The sequence below is a fragment of the Mustela nivalis genome (assembly GCF_964662115.1).
Source record: "Mustela nivalis genome assembly, chromosome: 6".
Lineage (NCBI taxonomy): Eukaryota > Metazoa > Chordata > Mammalia > Carnivora > Mustelidae > Mustela > Mustela nivalis.
This window is the reverse complement of record NC_139025.1, coordinates 151,805,008-151,827,814: the sequence shown is the minus strand read 5'-3', so window position 1 is coordinate 151,827,814 and position 22,807 is coordinate 151,805,008. Positions and strand designations below refer to the sequence as shown.

Sequence of the window (22,807 nt, the reverse complement as noted above, 5' to 3'; positions counted from 1 at the left end):
AGAGAGAGGATTACTTTAGCATGTTCAAATCTTAAGCTCTACTTTTCTTCCTACAGAAAGAAAATGGCTTTATAATTTTTTTGAATGTAAAGTAACACATGGCCTCTAAAATCCAGACAATACAGAAAGGATGCAGAGGAAAAAGAAAACAAAAATGTATTACCTGAAATCACATTAGCCTAAAATAATTCCTATTAACACAGGAGCACATACCCTGTTGCATAGAAATCTACCTTTTCCTGTGCCTTTTTTTCCCATTTAAAATTGAGTATTTTCTTAGAAATATAGATCTGAATTATAATTTTTATAGCTATGTGACAGTCACAAGAACTCCCTTTTAACTAAGAGTATCATGAGGCACTGCAATGTTTAAACTTTAAAATAAACAATCCCATAAACCAGAAGTCATGCCCCCTCAAGATCAAATTTTCCACATTTTAGTTTCCTCGTAAATCAGAGAAAATGAGGGGTTTATTCCACAGGCTTTGAGAAGTAAAACAAGCTGTCCTCGGTCTTTAAAAACTAGGTAACTAAGGGTTCTTTTGAAAAGTTACCGTTTCCACGACCTTTGTTCCTTGTATAATTAATACACTGTGTTGTCCTGGTTTCTCATTTACAAGACACAGAAAATCCAAACAACAAAATTATCCAAACCCTATACCAAGGACGAACAATCTCCCTAGGTTATTAAATCAGGAAGACGGTCAAGAGAATTACAGACCGCTCCTCGGACAACCAGAGGTGAACTTGCACGAGGGTGTCAAACACCAGAATTGTGCAAATTGCCTGCAGTACGTGAGTTTTCATTAAACTGTCTTTCCTAATCCATTTCCTTAATTAATAGAGACTTAGAGCTACACAAACACTGAACCTCAAAGCTGTTTGTAGCTGTGAAGATAGAAAACATTCTGTTCTTTCTCTCGGCAGACCACAGAAACAACTTTTTCAACGAGACATCCCCTACACAAATGCGTAAACCTCCAGATGGCTAAGTACTGGCGTGTGCCCAGAAAGGGCTATAAGTGAATGTTACTCGCAAACACATTCCAGCAAGTGTTGGAGTGCAGCCTTTAAGTTTGGATATGGCCCCTATAAAACGGGGTAACACTGGACTCAGTAAGCAGTCGGACGCGAGAACTCCAGCTCAAGAAGGCCAGTAACCAGCCGCAGTGATTGATTAATAGTAACCAAGCCGCTACCAACAATAACTGGCTACCAACAATAACTGCGTATAAGGTTTGGGTGTTTCCTGTGTAACAAAGAGTATCTAATCTTATCTAATCAATCCTATAAAGTAGAACTGTTATTATTCACAATTGGGAAACAGGCTCAGCAAGGCTAATCTACTTGTCAGTCACACAACCAGTAAGCGAGGGTGTAGTACCTACACCCCCAAGGCCACGCTTGTGTCTGCACTGCACAGGCTCGCGTGCTACACAGCTACAGACATTCAGGAAAAGGCAAGGTAGTTTTGAGCAGGGAGGGCCCAAAGGCAAGAATCAGGCACGGACGAGGAACACAGAGGCAGAATCTTAGACAGCCACACGGATGGGCTAATTACAACCCCCTCTCGTCCATCTGGCAAGACAGTGTCACAGAAACTGGAAGACGAGGTATGTGAGAGACACAGGCAGAAGTCCAGTCCCAGCTCTGCCCCTCATCATCATGCGGCTCTAGGTTGGACACATCACACTGAGACTCAGTCCCGTCCGCCAGGTAAGAACTGTAATGCGCTACCAGATTCAGGCTTCAGTAACGTCATAGCATCTTGTGCTATTTTATCATTTATAATCTTCTCATACAGATTTCCTTTGCAAAGAAGGTACGAAGTAGCTGTTCAATCAGCAGGTATGGATATGAAATTGTCACTCATTCTTCCACTTAAATATTTAAGGGACACTTTTGATGCACTAAACCTATACCAAATGCTGAAGTTCTAGAAATAAAAATATGGATCCTACCTCCCAGAGACTAAACACAGAAGGACAGAAAAATACAAACAAATAATTACAACACTTTGTGAATGTTTAACAACAAATGCTTGCACGGAGTGTGAGTACGAAGTGACTGATTAACTTCCCCTGGGGGGGCAGGGGCAGTCACAGAAGTTTTCACAAGAGAGAGAGTGACGCTGCCGAAGTAAGTCTTCAAGGAACTGCAGGGTTGTGCCAGGTAGGAAGGGGGAAAGGGCATTCAGGAACAACCCGTGGCTAAGGGTGACTGAGACGGAAGATTCGTGAGTCGATGAGGCCACAGAGGGACTGGGGGCAGACGGTGAGGGCCGGGCACAAGCACCAGCTGGAAACCTAACAGCGGCCTGCTCAGGGCCAGCTCTGGAAGTGAGCGGCCACGTCCACGTCCACGTCCACGTCCACAGCAGGAGAGCAGGCGGGCCGGGGCTGGGAGATCCTGCCAGATGGGGAAGGACTCCGTGGAGGCCACGGGGCCAGGTGCCACGAGGAACGGAAGAGGTTCCACAAGAAGACAAAACTCGGGAAGAGTCCATGCAGCCGTCGTCCGCTGTCTTTAGGGCATCACACGAGAAAAGAGAGCGGTAATGGTGGCAGGGGGCTCCAAGGAGGGGAACCAGACCGGGTGCGAGGAAGGGACAGAGGCTGGGGCTCCGCGGGGAGAGGGCGCCGCAGGCTGCGGTCCCCACAGCGTCTCCCCCTGCCAGCCCCGGGCCTGGGACCTGAGGTGACGGGTCAGCCCAGGAGGGGGCCTCAGGGGGAACATCTTCCTCCCTGTGACCACGCGGTGTGAGACATATGCCGAGGACAGGGCGGCTACCGTGCAGGCGACCGCAGACATGCTGCCCAGAGCTTCTGGATCCCGTGTCCTAGGACCTCTGGCCTCTAGACCCGCCGCCTGAGGACAGGAGCTCTTGAGCTGTGAGGGCGTTAGCTGCCACTGAAAAGCCCCGCCTGCCACAGGCGAACACACCAGATGCACGGGGCAGCCCAGGCAGCTTCAACGAAAGGGCCTGGCTAAGGCTTGGCAGGGACACTGCGAGGCCCAGGTTGGCACGAGAAAAGGTTTCTGTCCCAGGATTTTATAGACTGTTACCATCGGACCTTCTCATGATTTTACTCAGCATTACCAGAACACTTCAAGTGGAGGAAAAAAGAATACATGGAAATAAAATGCTGTGCATCTGGGAGAAGATAAAGGACAGAGGCGAAATGTAACGGATGTTGTAAGTACAGAAAAGAGCCTTTGGTTTAAAAAAAAAAAAAAAAAAAAAAAAAGAATGGTCTCCGCAAATTTATGAATGATGCTCTCAAGTTTAAAGTTAAAAAAAAAAAAAAAAAAAAAAGACCCAAGAGACCAGAATAGCTCTAACGGAGTCTGAAGCAAAGACAATGTGGAAGAAGGGAAAGACAGTAAAAATAGGAAAGGTAAATTTCTGACTATAGCCCACATTAATTTGGGAAAATAACTTTTAATGGATGTTTGGTCATTAAAAAAAAAAAAATCCTGGCTGGAGGGGATCCTACTACCTATGGTTAAAATAAGAAAAGTGACAAAATATGTCAGTTATTATTAACAAAGAATTTCAAGGCTGGGCTGCCTAAATGAAATGCCAAAATTATATGATCTCCAGAGACCTCTGCATGGTCTTCTGTTTGATGAATATTTTTATTCCTTACATCACTCTTCGGAAAGACTACTGTTGGCCATCACCAGTTCTTTTTGGTGGACTCAAATTTCACTCCGTATTTACAAGTCCTGGAGACCTGCACTGACATAAGCCTCATGCGAAAGAAGATTAAAAATAATACACAGCGCTTAATACTCTCAAGATAATCACGGTTGACTGAAAAGGACGAAACAAATCCCTAAGACGGGGCAGAAGGGAGGGACCCGGCAGGAGATGGGAGCTGAGCTGGGCCTTGAGGAGCAGGCAGGATGGTGAGAGGCAAAAAAGGCTAAGACGAAGTGACAACCCCAACCACCACACAATTAAAAGCAAGCAAGGGGGGCACCTGGGTGGCTCAGTTGGTTAAGCAACCGCCTTTGGCTCAGGTCACGGTCCCGGAGTCCCGGGATCGAGTCCCACATCAGGCTCCCAGCTCCATAGGGAGTCTGCTTCTCCCTCTGACCTTCTCGCCTCTCATGCTCTCTCTCACTGTCTCTCAAATAAATAAATAAAAATCTTAAAAAAAAAAAAAAAAGCAAGCAAGGAAGGAGTTCCTACCCCGTCCAACTGTCGAATACCAGGAACAGATAACACTCGGGGAGGAGTGTAGACTGGTACGTCCGTAAAAGACAATTTAGTGGTACGGATACCAAGGCTTTTAAATGTTCACGTTCTTTGATTCAACAGTTCAAGTTACATGCACATCTCAAAGAAAAATCATGGGAAAAAAATCATGGTATTTTGTATCATGTGTGTGTGTGTGTGTGTGTGTGTGTGTGTGTGTGTATATATTCATATTCAAAATAATGTGTTAACTTAGGAACAATTTAAGAAAATGGGGAAAAATGACTTAGCTACATGGATGTTCACAACATTTGTAACAGTCAGATGTCATCAGCAAATGGTTAATACTATCCCCATGAAACGTAAGAGTATGAAGTGTTTCTGGCAATGAAGTACATTAATTGACATGGAACACATCCACCTAAGTTTCAAAACCAGGTTTCAGAAAAATGTACTGTAAGAGCCCATCATTTGTTGTTTTGTATTGTTTTAAAGATTTTATTTATTTGACAAAGAGAGAGAGAAGGAATACAGACAGGGGGAGTGGGAGAGGGAGAAGCAGGCTTCCCCTCTGAGCAGGGAGCCTGATGTGCGGCTCGATACCAGGACTCTGGGATCATGAACTGACCAAAGGCAGACACTTAACAACTGAGCCACTCAGGCACCCCTGTTTTGTTAATGTGGGTATGTCCTCAGAAAAATGACACGAAGGACAGACAAACTACAACAACAACAATAACAAAATCAGTGATTTTCACTAGGTATAAAACAGCAGAAAATTTTTATTTTAGGTTTGCTTATTTGTACTTTCTAGTTTTCTAGAGTGAACGTGTGTAACTTCCACATTAAGAAGTAACATGGAATTATGTAAATTTTCTAAGATATTCGAGTACAACTTTAGTCTTTTTATGGCACCGTTCCACAAAAGCTGTCGTGTGATACAATGTTTTCTACGAGGACAGCAAATCCACTGCTTAGTCATCTCTCCACATTTCTGTGAGGGTGGAAATAAGAGGGAGGAACTAGAGGAGGCAGACTGTTTGAGCAGACCCCAATCTCAGTCTTTCATTTTGGTTTCAATGCTGATGTGGGACACCTCTCCCGAGACTGCTGCACTGCACACACCAACCACCTTCCTCAGAGAAGGCGGCTGGCTTTCTCTCTGCTCTGGCTCATTCTTCAGCCTTCAGATCCTTAAATATTTTCTGATCATCTGTAAAGAGAAGTATGCCCTCTTCATTTCACACTCCTTGCCAGGCCCTGTCCAAATTCCTGGGCCAGAATCCACAAGCATAATAAAATGCCTGTTGTTTAATGCCACTAAGTTTGGGGTGGTTTGAAACAGAGCAGTAACGACTGGAACGACAGTGCCAGGCATGACCTGCACACCTGAGGTCACGACCCGTCAGTGGGCGATCTGACCAACACTGGCTCAGAGGACACTAACTTAGAATGTGAGGCTTGGCATTCAGCCCTGCAAAGTTCTCTGGGAGTCTATGCATACTCAGGTTTTTGTAAAAGGGAATGAAGGAGATAGGCTGGGTAAGATAAGGTAGAGAAGGTAGGGTTTTGGCCCCATATGAAGGAGCCAGCATCAAAAGTCTTGAGATTCATGGGAGCCAAACTCTGAAGCACAGGAAGGTCACACTGTTCTGGTCTGAGTCTCAAGGTGTCCCTAACCTAAGGGAGGTCCCACGTCCCTGCGGTCCCTGCATAACTCCCTGCCAAACAGATACTTAAGGTCCCCGTGCCCCACCAAATGTTTTTGGTCTAAAGGCTATTTACTTTTATCCACTCTCAACACTGTCAAGCCTATCCACAGTTTCAGGTTTTTCTGTTAATGGGTAACCTTCATCTAAATATAAACTCAGATTAATCTGTTAAGGATTAGCAGATTCTTTTTAAGAAAGGGAGGGGCAGGGGGAGTAAGATGCATTTTTGGTGGGAGGAGAGTGTCCTGCAGGCCAGGGCCAGAGAACTTGAATTGGTTAAACAGGCTTTTGGTTTCTTTCTTTAAATGTCACTAGTTAGGTTACTATTACAGTCCTCGTCCTGAGGCAAAAAACCAGGAAACTCATGAGGAAGACAGGACTCCCAGGAGGGACAGCCAGGGAGCACTAAGGAAACTTCCCGAAAGGAAGGGAAGCTCTTTGAGCAAGCACTCCTCATGCAAGGAGCTCATCTCAAGGACCCGGCTTCAAGAGAGTACCCCTAGAAAGGATCTGGTCCAGATCAGAGAGGAGATGGGAATGGGGCCTCGGGGAACTCTCAAGTCAGAATTCAGCTGACTTCAAGCACTCATGGTGGCCTTGGGAGATGAAGAGCGAGTCTCCATTACATTCTCGGTGCCCACGAAAGCAAGAACAAACACCTCTGAGCTGGAGACAGTAGAAGAAAAGATCAAGTGAAAAGAACCAGAAGCTATTCAAAGACCCTAGGCTAACCCACTTAGGCACAGCATGTCTCTCCCTAACCCATGAAGGAAAATGTTTCACGATTACTCCAGATAAACCTGGTTCCGTTTGTGTGTTTCTTTTGTTTTTAACCCAGAGAATCTATTCTTTACTGCGTTCTTTAATGTGTGATGCACACACGTCATGAAAAGTTTTTGAAAAACTATCTGGGGCAATTGGTGAGCTGAAGTCACTGTTCAAAAAAAGCAGCCGCGCCCATTCGCGCGCTGAAGCCACAAGCAGCAGCGCAGGCCACCCCACAAGCGGACAGCGAGCCCGTGGCCCGACCATGGCCTGGTCTGTGGGTACTCGGTCAGAATCCAGAGAAGAATGAAATGCGTGGACAAACAGGCTGAGAAATTCTTGGCACCTGGGGAAAACTGAATACAAACAAGTTTCTTTTTACCTCTTCTACAGAAAAGCCAAGTTAACAAAACATAAACCAAAACCTAAGCAGAGTGAAAGGACGGTCGGCGGCCTGCACAGAAATTAGGGTTGGTCACTATGAAACAACTCTGCTCATCGGTGTGGCATCTGGCTAAGGCCAAACTAAGAAAGGGCCGTGTGACTTCAGACAAAGATTCAAGATGAGCTGACAACGGAAAGTCACCCATTAGGGAGAGACATAACAAACCAGACCAAATCACTTTCTAAGTAGCAATTCCATACAGCTCAACCAAACAGATGCCAGGCACCGTGCAAGATGCAGTCCCTACCTCCATCAGGGAAGTCGCGGTCTAGAGAGGAGAGCGGCAGCAGACAATGACGACAGGGTATGCTACCTGCTAAGTCAGAGGTAAGCGCAGACCGCAGCATTGAGATTCTTGAAAGAAGCGACGTCGTTCCTGAAGGACAGTGGGAGTTAGCAGGCAGAGAACGGGGCTACAAGAAGAAGAAATAACCAGCAAAGACCTGATGACCAACCTCTGCTGGATAGCTGAACGAACGCCTCTCTCCACTAGCTTCGAGGCACCTCCGGAGGCTTGCAGCCAGCCGGCCCCAGGATCCCTGCACACCAGGCGTCCCGATGCCCGGCTGACAAAAATGCCGACATCATGTTTCACTCCCGCTCACCTCCACCTCCTTCTCTGAAGATTCCAGCACCTCCCTGAACACCTGGAACATGGTCATCCCCCCTCCACCAGTGTCCTACCATCGACCAGCTGTCAGCATCCATGTAAATAAGCCACCTAGTGGCTCGCACAGGTTCTGCTACAACCCTGTGATTTTCCTCCACCCCACTCTGCTCCAGCGCCCCCATCTGCCAGAACCGTCCCACGACAGAAAGGCTCCACTCCAGTATCCTACCTTCTGACCAAAATACCCATTCCACCAGCTCAGCTGAACCCTTATTCTTCTGGAAATTCTGACTTCCAGTCCATTCGCTCTTCTACTTTCTGCCCAACTGACCACCTCTCCTGACAAGTGCTACCCTCTCATCCCGCCTTCTGCTCTCCCATCTCCCTCTCCTTGCTGATGCAACGTGGGGCAACTTATGTGCCCTAATCAACACAACTATTCACTTCCTACATTTCTTCACTGGGCTGCTGGGCACTCCTGGAGAAAATCACACAGCTTCGTAGACGGAGGCCACCAACCATGCATGCTGTCCACCCTCAGCTGCCTGGAGAGCTTTCTATAGGCCCCAGATAGCTCTTATCCCCCCACAACTCTTTCCCTATCCAATGATGTGTTCATGGTTTGTGTCCCCTCACTCTTAGGGTAGGCCCACGCTTCTATTTCACAAAGAAAGATAAGGCACTCAGGCAATAATAACTGCTTAAAACTTGTGCTTACTCTTAACCTGCAAAAATGGTTGCATCCATTCCATGTACAACGGGCTTTCCTCCTGCCCAGAGCTAATCCCACCTCTTCAAGAATCCCGACAATAGTTCCTCTGTCCTAACGGGCCATCTCTCCTCTATGGACGCTTTCCCTTTAGCATGTCAACACAGGCATCCATCTGCCGTTCAACAAAACGAACAATCTTCCCCAGACCCCATTAGATGGAAATCCGTGACATGCTACCGTGCCACAGACATCTTCTGAAAAATGCAGCCTCAGCTGGTTTCTCCTCGTGGATACACTGCGTTCTGTGCCACAGACATCATGAAAAACCACTCCTCATACCCAGACGTCACTGCTGGGCTGTGGCAGAGAGCTGGAGCTGAGAGGGCAGCGGACAGCCAGGGCCAGGGGGAGACCTGGACCCAACTAGGCCTTCCCTAAGGAGAAACGTGAAGCACGCAGGCATGTGTCCAGCCTGATGCCGGAGTACAGCTGCTCTTTGCCCTAATGTCCTGTGTATCTCAACTCAACGTCCTGAGGCTGACTGCAAGTCGCTGAGTAACAAAGCAGCATGTCAGAACGCCTAGCCAGAACTGAAGACGCACCATCTAGTAACCATTATGGTAACAAACGTGTCAGGCAAAAATCGCCAATAAATGATACAGCTAGCTGATGAGAGTTAGTGAGAAAAAGGATATTTACATAGACTCAAAATACCTGCCCACAAGATAGTCACTGATTTCAAAGGGAAAAATAGTGAGGAAACCCACAGGACATCATCACAAATCAAGGAATCCCAGTGGATAGCAGCAGGAATACCATGCCTTCCGACAGGATGCGCTGGGAAGGCTGTGACGTCACATCTCTGATATTCTGCCTGAAATGCCTAACCTGAATCGATCACGGGAAACAGCAGACAAACCTAAAATAATGAAAATTCTACAAATAACTGGGCTGAACTCTTCCAAAATGTCTAGATCCCAATATAAACACCAAGGGACATTCTCTGATTAAAAACTAAAGAGACATGACAACTATATGGGTGATCTTGGATTGGATCTTAGATTAAAAAATAACTTTCCTTTGGGCGCCTGGATGGTGCATAGGCTTGGGTCCTGATCTCAGAGTTGTGGAATCAAGTCCTACATCGGGCTCCGCGCTCAGCAAGGCATCCACAGGGTTCTCTTTCCCTCTCTTCTTTGTCCCGCCCACTCATGCTCTCTTTCTCCCTCTCAAATGGGTAGGCAAATCTTTTAAAAATAATAATAATAAGTAAGGGCAACTGGGTGGCTCAGTGGGTTAAGCCACTGCCTTCGGCTCAGGTCACGATCTCAGGGTCTTGGGATCGAGCCCCGCATTGGGCTCTCTGCTCAGCGGGGAGCCTGCTTCCTTCTCTCTGCCTGCCTCTCTGCCTACTTGTGATCTGTCAAATTAAATAATAATAATGATAATTTTTCTCTTGTTATAAAGGAAATTCGTGAGACAACTGGTGAAATTTGAGTAAGGTTTATAGAAGAGTTAACAGTATTGTAACAATATTCATTTCATTGTTTTGCTATCAGTATTGATTACAGAAAATCTTCCCATTTTGAGGAAATAAGTACTGAAGTATTCAGGGGTAAAGGGACATAATCTGTGCAACTTACTTTCAAATGATTCCAAAAATAATTACAACCGATACAGAGAATAAATCATAACAGCACACAGTAAAACGTGAACATCTGGGCAATCAGGGTGAGGAGTTACCAGGAATTCTTTGCACTACATTTTTTCCAACTTTTCTGTATGTCTGAAATTATTTCAAAATTTAAAAATAGATTTTTGTTTAAGCCCCAAATTGTGAGACGTACAAAGAAAGCAGCCTCAAACCACAACTGTAGCCGAGGACTTCTAAATGCCACCCTCCTTCTTTGGCAGCCTGGGCGCGTACAAAATAAACACAGACGGGATTTGGAAGATTAATAAGCTTAATTTAGCTGATATACTTAGAACTTTGTACCTGAGAGAGAATATGTATTATTTGCAAATGACTGTGGACATTTAAATAAAGAGGCAATAATGAGCCTCCTGCTTGGACTGGTGGCTCCGTGTCTGGTGTGAACCACCACATTGCCTGCAGGGTAAGGAGAGAGGGGCCAAGAGAACCCCAGCCACAAAGACTCTGAAGAACCACCACCCCTGACCAAGCCCTCCAAAGACTCAAGAGCTTTTTCAAAATGTCTTACAATGAAAGTTCACAAACATACACAAAAACTAAGAATAAGTATAAAGAGCCCCCATATGCCCACCCAGATTCAATTATTAAAGTTTTGACACACTTGCTACATCTACCCTTTTTTTTTGTTATAGTTTTCATGGGTTTTGTTTTGTTTTGTTTTGATTTCTGAATGGTTTACTGTCAAATAGTTGGGAAGAATTACTGGTTAAGAAAAAGTCCCACGGGGCGCCTGGGTGGCTCAGTGGGTTAAGCCGCTGCCTTCGGCTCAGGTCATGATCTCAGGGTCCTGGGATCGAGTCCCGCATCGGGCTCTCTGCTCAGCAGGGAGCCTGCTTCCTCCTCTCTCTCTGCCTGCCTCTCTGCCTGCTTGTGATCTCTCTCTGTCAAATAAATAAATAAAATCTTAAAAAAAAAAAAAAAGAAAAAGAAAAAGTCCCAAATTGATACAGCTTTTATTGTAGCTTTAAGACATCACACATCCTGAGGATGAAGGAGGGCACTAGTGGTGAGGGGCATCAGGTGTCGTATGTAAGTGCTGAATCACTAACTTCTACACCGGCACTAACATTACACTGTATGTTAACTGGAATTTAAATAGACACATGGAAAGAAAATAAAGCACAAAAACAAAAAAGGAGGCAGCTGGAGATTTTATACTTTACCTGCCACTTTGAGCCCGTGTTATTAAAATAAATGTAAAATGAAAAAGTATTTTTCATAATAAAATACCACAAATAAGTCTGAAAAATCATCTGGCATCTTGTTGTTTTCTATAGAGGGACAACTTAGATCTTACTCATCAGCCTGTTGAACTTTCCTTCTTCAGAAACATAAACACCATCCAAAATTTTCTGATATCCTTATTTTTAACTGTTGTGGCTTACTGAATCAAAGCAACGGAGTTTGATACAAGTTCAATGTCATTTCCTTCAAGCACTGACTCACCATCCTGGTCTTGAGATACTGAACAAGCAACACTGGCCTCATCCAAACCCTGCAGATGTATCTTTCATCTGAGAAATTGTGAATTTCAAAAGAGAACCATTCTCCCGAATAACAACACTGGTGGGGAAGGGAGCATACATGGATCTCATCTTGCAACGAAAGCCCAATTTCATGCCCTCAATCAGGTTCTGTGCATGACTACAGACAGAAAAGAACTAGCTACGTACGGTTCATACTATTTCCCCACCACTTGTCAACTTAAAGGCTCTTCTGAGGAGACAGAGTTCTACATGGCAGTGATGGAAGTCCCTCCGCAGGGTTCCTCTGGGGCCCTTCACAACATCAGGGCGCCCCTTCAGAGCAATGTCGACACTTTCTGGAATGTGGCCAGTCTGACTGCTGAGAATGGCCTTCGTTCTTTCTCACAGTAGATGTGGCACAGCAAAGACAGTGCCATAGTACTTTAAAGCAACCCTCTTAACATTCCTCACCCTGAAATATTTCTGTGTATGTATAGATTTTTCTTCCTAACCACAATTCCACTACAAGTGAAAAATAATCCCTTAATAGCCCCTGTCACCCATGCCAACTCCCTTGACACAAGAGCTTTGAATTCCCAAGTTCCTTCCCCCAGCATGGTGGACTCCCAGCAAATGTGCTGCCCATGGAGGGCAGCCTCTGGAGACAAGGAAGCCAGAAGCCTTGGCCACCCCCACACAAGGAACGACGCTGCTAGCAGCTGCTGCAAAAAGGACAACTTTCTATGTAAAGCAAAAGAAAGAAAGAAAGAAAGAAAGAAAGAAAGAAAGAAAGAAAGAAAGAAAGAAAGAAAAAGAAAGAAAGAAAATCTCTTTAAAAATGGTGAAAAATATTACCACTATAGGGTCAAATAGTAAATGCCCTTCATAAAGGGTACTTATATCCCAAAATAAAAATAATCAAGAACATAAAGAGTGCCTGGGTGGCTCAGTTGGTTAAGCGTCTGCCTTTGGCTCAGGTCATAATCTCAGGGACCTGGGATCAGCCCCTACATGGTCAGGCTCCCTGGAAGCAGGGAGTCTGCTTCTCCCTCAACCACTGCTCCTTCCCAGCCTGCCAGAGAGTGTGCACGCACGCTCTCTCCAATAATTAAAATGTTTTTTTTAAAAAAGGACCATAATGAACTGGCAAAGGAAATATCAGCCTCAAAATACACATGACAAAAATTCAATCTTAATAGTAATCAAAGAAATAGATATTCAAATAACGCTATTTGTCACCTAATACAGCAAAGATTTTTTGGAAGGAAAAAAAGAATAGCAAAAATTTGTCTCTGTAAATGGGTAACAAGCTTTCTGGAGAGCAGTTTGTCATATGTTCAAAAATCTTTATTTTTTTCCCCAGGAACAGTCCTTCATGGTCATAAAAAGTGCATACATGATTGTATAAATAAGGATTTCATAGCATTAGGACTTATTTCTAATGTCAAAGAAGATTTGGGGCAGGGATGTTGGGGCAAGAGGTGCTAACCACCTACAAGTCCACCAGTAAGAGACTGGTTAAATCAAATCACGGCATGTCCTACAATGGAAGCCGCAGACACTGGGACACACTGCTGACAGTGTGGCCCACGGACCAACTGTAACTGGCCCACGATGAAACAGTTTAAGCCAGAATGTGAATTAACCACCAAAAAAATTGTAGACAGCAAGACAGTGTCATTTAAGAAACCAGTGTGATCTCCATCGGGCATACACCTCATCTTGCCCGAAACAGCAGAAACAGCCCACCTGCTCCTCCGTGTACCGCCACTATTCCACCTCCAAAATACATCCCGAGTTCACCCACATCTCGCCATCCCCACGGCTGCTGTGGACTGGCGACCTGTCCCCCTGCACAGTGGCGGAAATCCGGTTAGTCTGCCTTGACTTCTGTGCCCGTGACCCATTTTTCAGAGCAGCCACCATGATTTTATTCCCAGCCTTACAGAGATATAATCAAAGTTGTCATTTTGAAATGAGCATCAAATTCATTGCTTTGAAATAAGCATCAAACCATGCTTATTCAAGATGTTGCAAATAGTTTAAAATCTTAATGAAATCAACAATTTTATGGAAATAAATTTATAAAAGTAGAATAAAACCAGAACAGGCCAGTCACTATAGAAGAAGCTGAAAATTTCTAAAAATTTGCACTAAAAGAGGTTCTCGGCTGTGGCAGAGACTTTTAAATACTTCCCTGTATCTGGTTCCCCTCTTTCTTGACACACTGGAGGGTTACCCTTCCTACCCCTAACAGTCAGGCCACTGACTCGTTCTACCCAACAGATTGTGAGCTGAAGTGACGTGTGTCGCTGAGGCATTTCACAGAAGCTGTGTAAGGATCTTTGCCCCCACCACAGCAAACCCTAAAACTAGATGTTGACACAGTGGTATCACACGATCAAGACTAAGGTTTCCATTTTTAAAGACCCTTTAATATTTTTTTCCATGCAACTCTTCTCAAAATTAGAATTCTACAGTAACAGTTTTCCACTGTGTTTGTCCCTTGCATATGTTAAGCATTTGCCTTGTCAAATAGCTGAAAATAACTAATTCCATCAGCTGTGGATAAAATGATTAAGACACTGTGCCACAGAGTTGGGAGTAGAAATAATCACATTTACTACAAATGTTGAGTGTATCTCACACATGCTTTAAAAAGCAAAACAAACAAAAAGCAAAACAAAAAAACAAAAGCTTTCTCCACATAATTTCCTTCCTCTACTCCTTTCATTACATGTAAAAGTCTGCTGAATCTTAATGGAGAAAAATTAGAACTTTCTCACCAAAGTTAGAAACAAGACACTACTCTGTAATAAAAACCAAACGCTATCTTCTCACCTTTCTAACACTGCCCTGGAGATGCTCTCCAATGCAACTAGACGGGCGCCTGCAATTAGTGGTCTAAGAACTGGGAAAGAAGTAAAATTCTCTTCACAAATAATATAATATGTCTGAAATCCCAAAAGAATTGATAAAGTATTACAAATCAGAGATTTAGAAGGCTACACAATAAATGTATCAAAATCAATAGGCTTCATTTATAAAAGGGAAAATCTGTTAGAAAATACAATGAGAAGAAAACCCTGCTTATGAAAGCAAAAAAATAATAAAATAAGCAGACACTTAAGAACCACCTCTGAAGAGAGCTGTAAAAGCACTGCACACCCCACCCAAAACAACAAATTTGAACAAATGGGAAGACATACCATGTTCTTGGCAAGGAATAAACAACATCATAAAGATGTCAGTTCTCCCTGTACTAATTTATAAATTTAACACAATCCCAATAAAAATAATTTCAAGTTTTTTCCCCCAGAGCTAAACAAGCAGATCATAAAATTCATCTGTAACACATAAGAATGGAAATAAATGAGGAAGGTTAGCCTTACCAGATACTTAAAAAGCATAGCAGGGGCGTGGGTGACTCAGTTAAGCATCTGCCTTCAGCTCAGGTCATGATCCCAAGGTCCTTGGATAGAGCCCCAACTGGGCTCCCTGCTCAGAAGGGAATCTGCTTCTCCCTCCCCCCCCCAACCCCCTACCCCCAACTCGTGCTCTTGAGCTCTCTCTCTAATAAATAAAGACTCTTTTTTTTTTTTTTTAAAGCATAGCAATGGCAAACAATTAGACATAGAGACTAATGGAAAAGAATAAGAAATCCACAAATGGATCCAATTTTGTATGAAATTTATCATAAGGATAGTGTATCAATACAGTGGGGAAAACCGACTTCTTAATAAATGGGGCTGGGAATAATTCAATAGCAGTATTGGCGGGGGGGGGGGGGGTCTATTCTTCACACACCAGGATGTGTACATGGGCAAATACAGAGGGAAACTTTCCCACTATGACTCAAACTCCAGACACAATAAAAAAAAGTATCACTAGAATTACACAAAAATTTTACAATTTGCATGACAAGATGCCTTCACCAAAGAAAGAAGGAAAATGATTAAAATATGTGTAATAGAAAAATGGCATCCAAAAATGGAAAAGACAATCCTTTGGAAAAGTATTCCAGAGGAACAGGAACAGTGATTCACAGAAAAAAAGAACACAAATGACCCTTAAACATGTGAAAAGATAAATGTCCAATCAACCTCTATCATTATATGAGAAGTACAAATAAAAAGTCAAAAATACAGTGAGATACCACAAAATTCTACTGAAACAAAACAGCAGGGAAACAATTTCTGAGACCCTGCTTGTGAAAATGTGAAACAGTACAACCCTTGTAGGGGGGAATTCAGCAACCTTCAAAATTACATATGCAATTATCCTCTAGCCCAGCAATCCCATTTGTAGGAATCTGTCCAAAGGGTACACTGGCCAAAAAACCCAAAATAACAATAATAGCAATAACAACAACAATAATAATAAATAAAAAGGATATATGCACAAAGCCATCTAATAATAAATCTAGAAACATTCCGGTTGTTCACCAACATGGGCTGCTTGACTAAGTGAGGTGTGGTGGACTGGGGAGGAATGGGGCGGGAGGGGGGGCGGACCTACAACATGGACGAACCTGGAAAACATGAGGCTAAGTAAAAGGAGCCAGACACAAAGGCCAGAAAGCATAGGATTCCATTACAATGAAATGTCCAGAGGTGCCTGGGAGGCTCAGTCAGTTAAACCTCTGCCTTCAGTACAGGTCATGATATCAGGGTCCTGGGATCAACCCCTGAATGGGGCGCCCTGCTCAGTGGGGAGCCTGCTCCTACCACTCACTCCCTCTGCTCCTATCCCCACTTGTGTTCTCTCTCTCTCTCAAATACACAAAAAATCTTTAAAAATAAAATAAAATAAAATGTCCAGAATGGGCAGATCCAAAGAGACAGAAGGCAGACTGGGGTCTGCCAGGGGCTTGGATGTTAGTGGGAGGGACCAGAGCAAATGGGGATTGACTGCTAATGGCTACAGGTTTCTGTGATGAAAACATTCCAGAATTAGGCAGATAGAGTATTTGGCAAGTTGTACAACCACTACCACTACGCAAACACTGAACTGTACACTTTTAAGGGGTGAGTATATGAATTAGATTAAAAAAAAAGTATTGAGATCTAATTAAGATTTTATTTATTAATACTGTTTTTCTGAAAATAAATAAATTGAAAAAAAAATTTTAAAAAGATTTTATTTATTTATTTGATTTATTTGCTGAGCAGAGAGCCCGATGTGGGGCTGGATCCCAGGACCCTGAGATCATGACCTGAGCCGAAGGCAGAGGCTTAACCCACTGAGCCACCCAGGCGCCCGTAGATCTCAGTTCTTGAAGAGGAATTCCTGTCCATGCAATGACGGCATGATCCCAAGGACATACTGTTAAGTGAGCAAAGCAAGGTAAAGAGGAAGACGGTTAGTACTGCTACTTATCTAACAGGGGCACAACAGCTGAACATCAAAACAGATTAAATGCAAAAGGCTGAAACACATCAAATATGTTAAAATTCTTGAGTTCACAAGGACTCAAAAAAAAAAAAAAAAAAAAAAAGATAAAATTTGACTGGTCCACTTTGGAAGGATGCTAGAGAACCAAACCCTTATTCTGAAAACTGGTAAATGAGAGGCAAGAAACAAGCATTTATCCTACAGATGCTATTCAAATTCTGTCACATAGTTAATGAGGAGAAGTTTCTCTTTCAAAAGGATTTCAGTATTAAATGAGGAAAGAATGATAGAATGTTACCATCTGTAACCTTTAATGAATTAAAGATGCAACGATCACCGTCTCCTCCTTAGCTCAACTGAGGGCAGATTTATTATGTAACCAATAAAATACAGCAGAACTGATCACACACACACACAAGTTCCCAGACTAGGTCAAAAGGGGCACTGTAATTGTCTGTGTTGGTGCACAGGGTCACTTTCTCTGGGGGAAGCCAGCTACTGTGTCCGCAGCACACCAGAACAGCCCTGTGAAGACCACCCACATCAAGAGGAACTGGGTCCACCCCAAGACGTGGGGCACTCAGCCGGCCACGTGAGGGAACCACCTTGCAAGCGAAGCCTCTGGCCCCAGCAAGCCCTTGGCTGACTGGAGCCTAAGCCAACAGCTGGCTGCATCCTCCCAAGAGACCAGGAACCAGAACCACCAACCCAAGCCGCTCTCGGATTCCTGACCCAGAGAATTTGGGGGTGATTTGTTATGCAACAATAACACCCTTTTCTCTTCCTTTTACATATCATAAATTCTCCACAATAAAATATTTCAAAATAATAAGTCAGCTAATTAGAGAGAATCCTCTAAACAACTCCTTTATTCTTGTCAGAGCAGACACTAGGTTAAATGGAAAAAGAAAAGGCAAATAAAAACTCCTTTACACCTATCTCAGTCTCTTAGGAAAAGGGTAAAATAGGTAATCTCGGTCCTCTCAAAATACTATCAGGGAGAAATATCCCTATTTTGCAAATAAGAAAATTGAGAAAAATAACAAAGGAGCAACTTTTTCAAGTTGCACAGCAGTTGAAGCAGGACACGGAAAGTCTGTTCTTTCCACCATACCGCAAAACCCTTCTGACCTTGAAACTTCTCCATCCAGCCCATCAGAACCAAAACTGGTAATCTGCAAATTCTGTATGTAAATACTGTCTTCCATCCCTCCCAACGCACCTCTCTGCTTCCCTTGTGCTCACCAACAAATGCAGCGTCATTTCACACAGCCCTTAACGCAAAGCAACAAGGAACTGCTGAAGGAAGAAAATGACAAGAGCTCAAAGCTCCCACTCCTATCCCAGATTTCTGTGTGACTCTGGACGGGGCTGTCCTTCAGGAAACGATCATTAGAGTTAACAGTGAATCCAATTCTCCAAACTCCTCTCACGGGTTTTCAGAGTTAAAGGGGGTGGGGGGACATATACACACCGCTGTAATGCTACCACATTTCCTTCTTGGTTCCCAAGGGTAAATCGTATGGACATTTATAAATCACAAAATTAATTTCCAAAAATGTTCTTAAGAAGAAAGCCCTAATCTACTTTTTAGAGTCTAATAGATACTCTATGTTAAAACCATTCTTTTTCAAACAACAAAACTGAATCTTCCATTTTAGGTAACTACTCTATTAAGTGTTTACAACTTTTTAAGCATTGAACAGATTATTTTACATTCACAGTTTAATCCAATCTTGACGACTATCCCCCATGTTACAAAGAAAAAGCTTGGGCCCAGAGAGCTTACGTGACTTACCAAAGGTCAAAAGGCAGGGAGTGACAGGGCTGGGATTGGGACCGAGAGTGTCTGGCTCCAGAGCCCAGCTCCCAACCACTTTACACGACAGGAAAATACCCAACAAAAATCACCCAACAAATAAAGCCTAAATGCAAATGTACGGTCTTAAATTCTTCCTCTTTCTGGGTCCATCTGAGTATGGCTTTGGGCCTCCTTCTGTCAGGTCAGAACGGTAAATGAGAACGTGCTATTTCCCCACATCCAGGTAAAAAAGAACAACTCAAGTGCACACACACACACACACACAACCAACACAGAGCATATTTACGTTACTTGCAAAGTTGTTTCTGAGAACAGTTCGGGGGGGCGGGGATGGGGAAGACAGCCAAGATTTCCATGCTAAGGAAAGAAAAAGGAAATAGGGACTCTGGAACTAACTTCCAGGACATATTTCTCAGGCTTAAAATAGGCTTGACCTTAGGATTGTCATGAGAAAAGCCAGAACAAATGAAGTCATCATATATAAACTGTTTGTTCTCAAGAACATGACTAGCGGGCACAGAACACAAAACTAGGTTAAGGGACATCAATTGATTAGCCAACACTGCTCTTTCAGCTGGGAAGTTGTCCTACAGGTCACACTCTGAGGCTGTGGAAGTCCCCACAGTCTCAACGATGTTTCATGTGACTTCAGAGGGGCTCCAACCCCAGAGCACCTTCAAGCTCACCCTTCCCTGAACTAATCTGGAAAGGGGTCCAGAAAAAGGCCGCTCCCTCCGACTAGTCCGTTTGGTTCATTCAGTTGACAGCTACTAGTAGGTGTGGGCCTTGGGTCGTCCCCGGAGACACACGGCTGGCTGCAGAGATGGGCGCAGCCTCTGAGCTCGCAGAACGGGAGAGGCCATCAACTACTCACCAATCCGAGCTGTGCTCCAGAACAGGGTGCCAACAGAGCATACAAGTGGGGATCTGCACCCTGCGTGTGTGGGGAAGGGAGACCCAAAGGAGGAACAAGAATTGAGTGAAAACGGAGTAAAAAGTACTTCATACTGAGGCACAAGTACGTGCCAAGTCCGCGGACCAGAAGGACAGACACATTCAGGAAAATTCTGGCTCCTTCAGAACATATACTGAGGTTTTTAATACAAATTTTTACTGAAAATTAACCTACTCACAGAAAAGAATAAAAATCCTAAGTATGTAGCTTGGTGAACTGTCACAGAATGAACCCATCCAGGTCAAGAAATAGAACACTTCCAAACATAGAAGCCCTTATGGCTTCTCCAAGTCACTATCCCGCCCTCTTTCCCTAAGGTCAGCACCACTTTGACTCCCAAAACCGCATCTCTGACTCTGAACTTTGTATAAATCAAATAATATAGCAGATGGAGTCTTGTCAGCCTGGCTTCTTTCACTGAATACTTAGCTTGCGAAACAGCCCTGCTGCCGCGGGGGGCCACAGTTCTCCCATTTCTGCTGCCAGAGTTTTTCGTGATATGCTTCTTCCACAACTTCTTTTGATGGACTTTAGTTCTTGTTTTTAGCCATTATGAATGCTACTGTTACAAACATTCTAGTATACGACCCTGGCGAACACAGGTACCCCTCTCTGTTGGGTGCAGTACACCTAGCAGGATTGGTGGGTGACAGAACATGCCTCGTTGGACTTTAGTAAATATTGCCAGACCATTTTCCAAAGCAATCTTACCAATTTACATTCCTCCTAACAGTATATGACATTTGTTTCTTGTTTGGCTGGTTTTTGTCATAAAAGACATAATAACCTATCACAGTCCAGAAAAAATCTAAACTTTTGAAGAAAACTGGCCATGACAAAACAAGGGCAAGAGTCCCTTCTCCAGCCTGAACTCCCCACATATATTCCTGTATGTGAATTTCATCATTTACCACCCCTAATTCCTAAATTTTAGAATGGGTAGTCTTAAGACAATAGATTCCATTATAAAGAGATCTGTAACATCCTTATTTTCAGGTCATGGGGAAAAAAAAAAACCATACAGGGACAGTATATTCTGGTCTGATTATAAAATATTCTTGATCACCTACAGCCCCAGATGGCTTTCTAATAGTCACTTACAGAAGAGGCTGAGTTGTTATATGCCACTTGCATGATATCAAAAGAGAGCAGAGTGCTAGAATGCTCTCCAGGCGGCTTTTTAGACTTCTTTGCCGAGGCACAAAGTAGAAACTGCTCTTCAACCCGTCCACCCTTCTCCACTATGAACACCCCCACCTCCAAACAAGAAAACATCATACACAAACACACAGACACCCCAGGAAGAATGAGGAAAAGGGAGCAGAAATTGTGTGAAGGACACTTCCTTCCTTTTTCTTTTTACAGGACTCAAAACCTGTCCCTCCCATGTGCCCATTGTCAAAACAGGAGCCCTGAAGACAAAGGGCAGGCCAGCCCGGGAGGAGGTGGCCGGCGCTCTCACAGGGCCTGCTAAGGTGGAGTAGGTGCCTGGCTCCTCAGACCCCGGGAGAGGGAGGCTCCCTGGGTCAGGAAGAGCACTGCATCCCCGGCAAACAATGCTGGCAGACGCTGCTTTAGGGAGATTCAGCAGCAGGCTGACGGCTCAGCAAGCAAGGGCAGGATGGGGTGGGGTAGGGTGAGCGTGGTAGCGAGAGATTCAGGCGGACGAGTCAGTCGGAGAGGAAGTCCATGTCAGGTGGTAGGATCTCATCTTGAAATCCGGGATGAATGCAAAGGAGGCCTCCACTGCGGGGAGAGCAGGCCCCTGGCAGGTAGCCAGGCTGGGAGAGAGAAACAAGACCCCTACCTGGGGCTGGGATTTAAGACCGGAAAAGTCCACGGCAACGAGGCCCAGGTATAAGAAACAGGAGTGAGTTCCAGAATGTGGAACTCGGGGGACTTTCATTTCCTCCAACTGAACTGGGGTAGGGGTCGGGGTGGTTACCCGGTGAGGAAGAGGAGGGATCTGGTGGGACAAACCTAACCAAGGTTCAAGGAGAAGGGTGGTGACAGGAAGCCAGGCAGACCACTACAGCTACCAGCAGAATGAGAGTGGAATTCTGAAAATTCACTAAAGCAGATAGAACTAACCTGTGTTTCACTGTCAAACACAGCCAGTATCACCTGGCTCGGACACCTTTCTGGGCCACTAACTGCACAGGCACCAAGACTCCCGGGAAAGCCCTGAGTAAGACACACAAGGCCACAGCTGACCTCCCCCAGGGCCCTCCCCCAGAGGAAGTCTGCTTCTGATGCCCCCACTGGCACTCTCAGCCAGCCGGCCCCTCTAGCTCAGGGCCTGAGACACACATCATCCAGCAAGGCCACAGGACCTTGACCTCAAGCTCAGTCTCATCCACTGCAAATCCCGCCATTAGCCCGGGCAGTACCACGGTTCATAGGGAACACCTCGCCGCTCCTCTGCTTTACTGTGACAGTGACCTGTAGCCCACCCCCTCCACTGCAGGCCCTGAGGCCTGGCTATACTCAGGACTTCATCTGGCAGAGTGCCCACCAGCAATCAATGAACCACAACTGCCCGATGCATCAAGTCTTCCTCGTATCTATTCGTATTCATAATAAGAACCACTATTAAGAAAAATAACTAATAACAAGCAACATTAGGGAGGGTTTACTATGTGCTAAACATAACTCAACATGCTTGACACGTATCAATTCATTTACTCCTCACAGCACTGCTAAGACACAGGAGTAATTACTATTCACTTTACAGGATTTGAAATCTGAGGCACAGAGAGGCTGAGTAATTTTCCCAAGGTCCCACAGCTATAAACTGGCTATAAAGAGCTGAGATTTGAAAACGGGTGGTCTGGCACCAAAATGTGCACTCTCACTCTCCCCCCCCAGCCCCATTTATTTTGTTACATTTTATAAGGGACAGAGAAAAGTATGTCCATGTATTAGTAGATACATTTTCACAAACAGAACACACCTGTACAAGCACGCAGCACCCAGATCAGGACGCCACATTACCAGCACACTAAACG

The 22,807-nt window shown here is 44.4% G+C and overlaps 1 protein-coding gene and 1 pseudogene across 2 annotated transcripts in view; both read right to left on the bottom strand.

Annotated features, from left to right (window-relative positions):
- The window catches only part of PDE8A (phosphodiesterase 8A), a 145,417-nt gene that overhangs the window by 96,424 nt on the left and 26,186 nt on the right, over positions 1 to 22,807 (bottom strand). The window lies entirely within an intron of this gene.
- On the bottom strand, positions 11,456 to 13,420 carry LOC309868128 (large ribosomal subunit protein uL6 pseudogene; annotated as a pseudogene). Its single transcript has 2 exons — positions 13,378 to 13,420; positions 11,456 to 12,029 (listed from the first exon to the last, which is right to left on the bottom strand). The product of its transcript is annotated as a large ribosomal subunit protein uL6 pseudogene (transcript).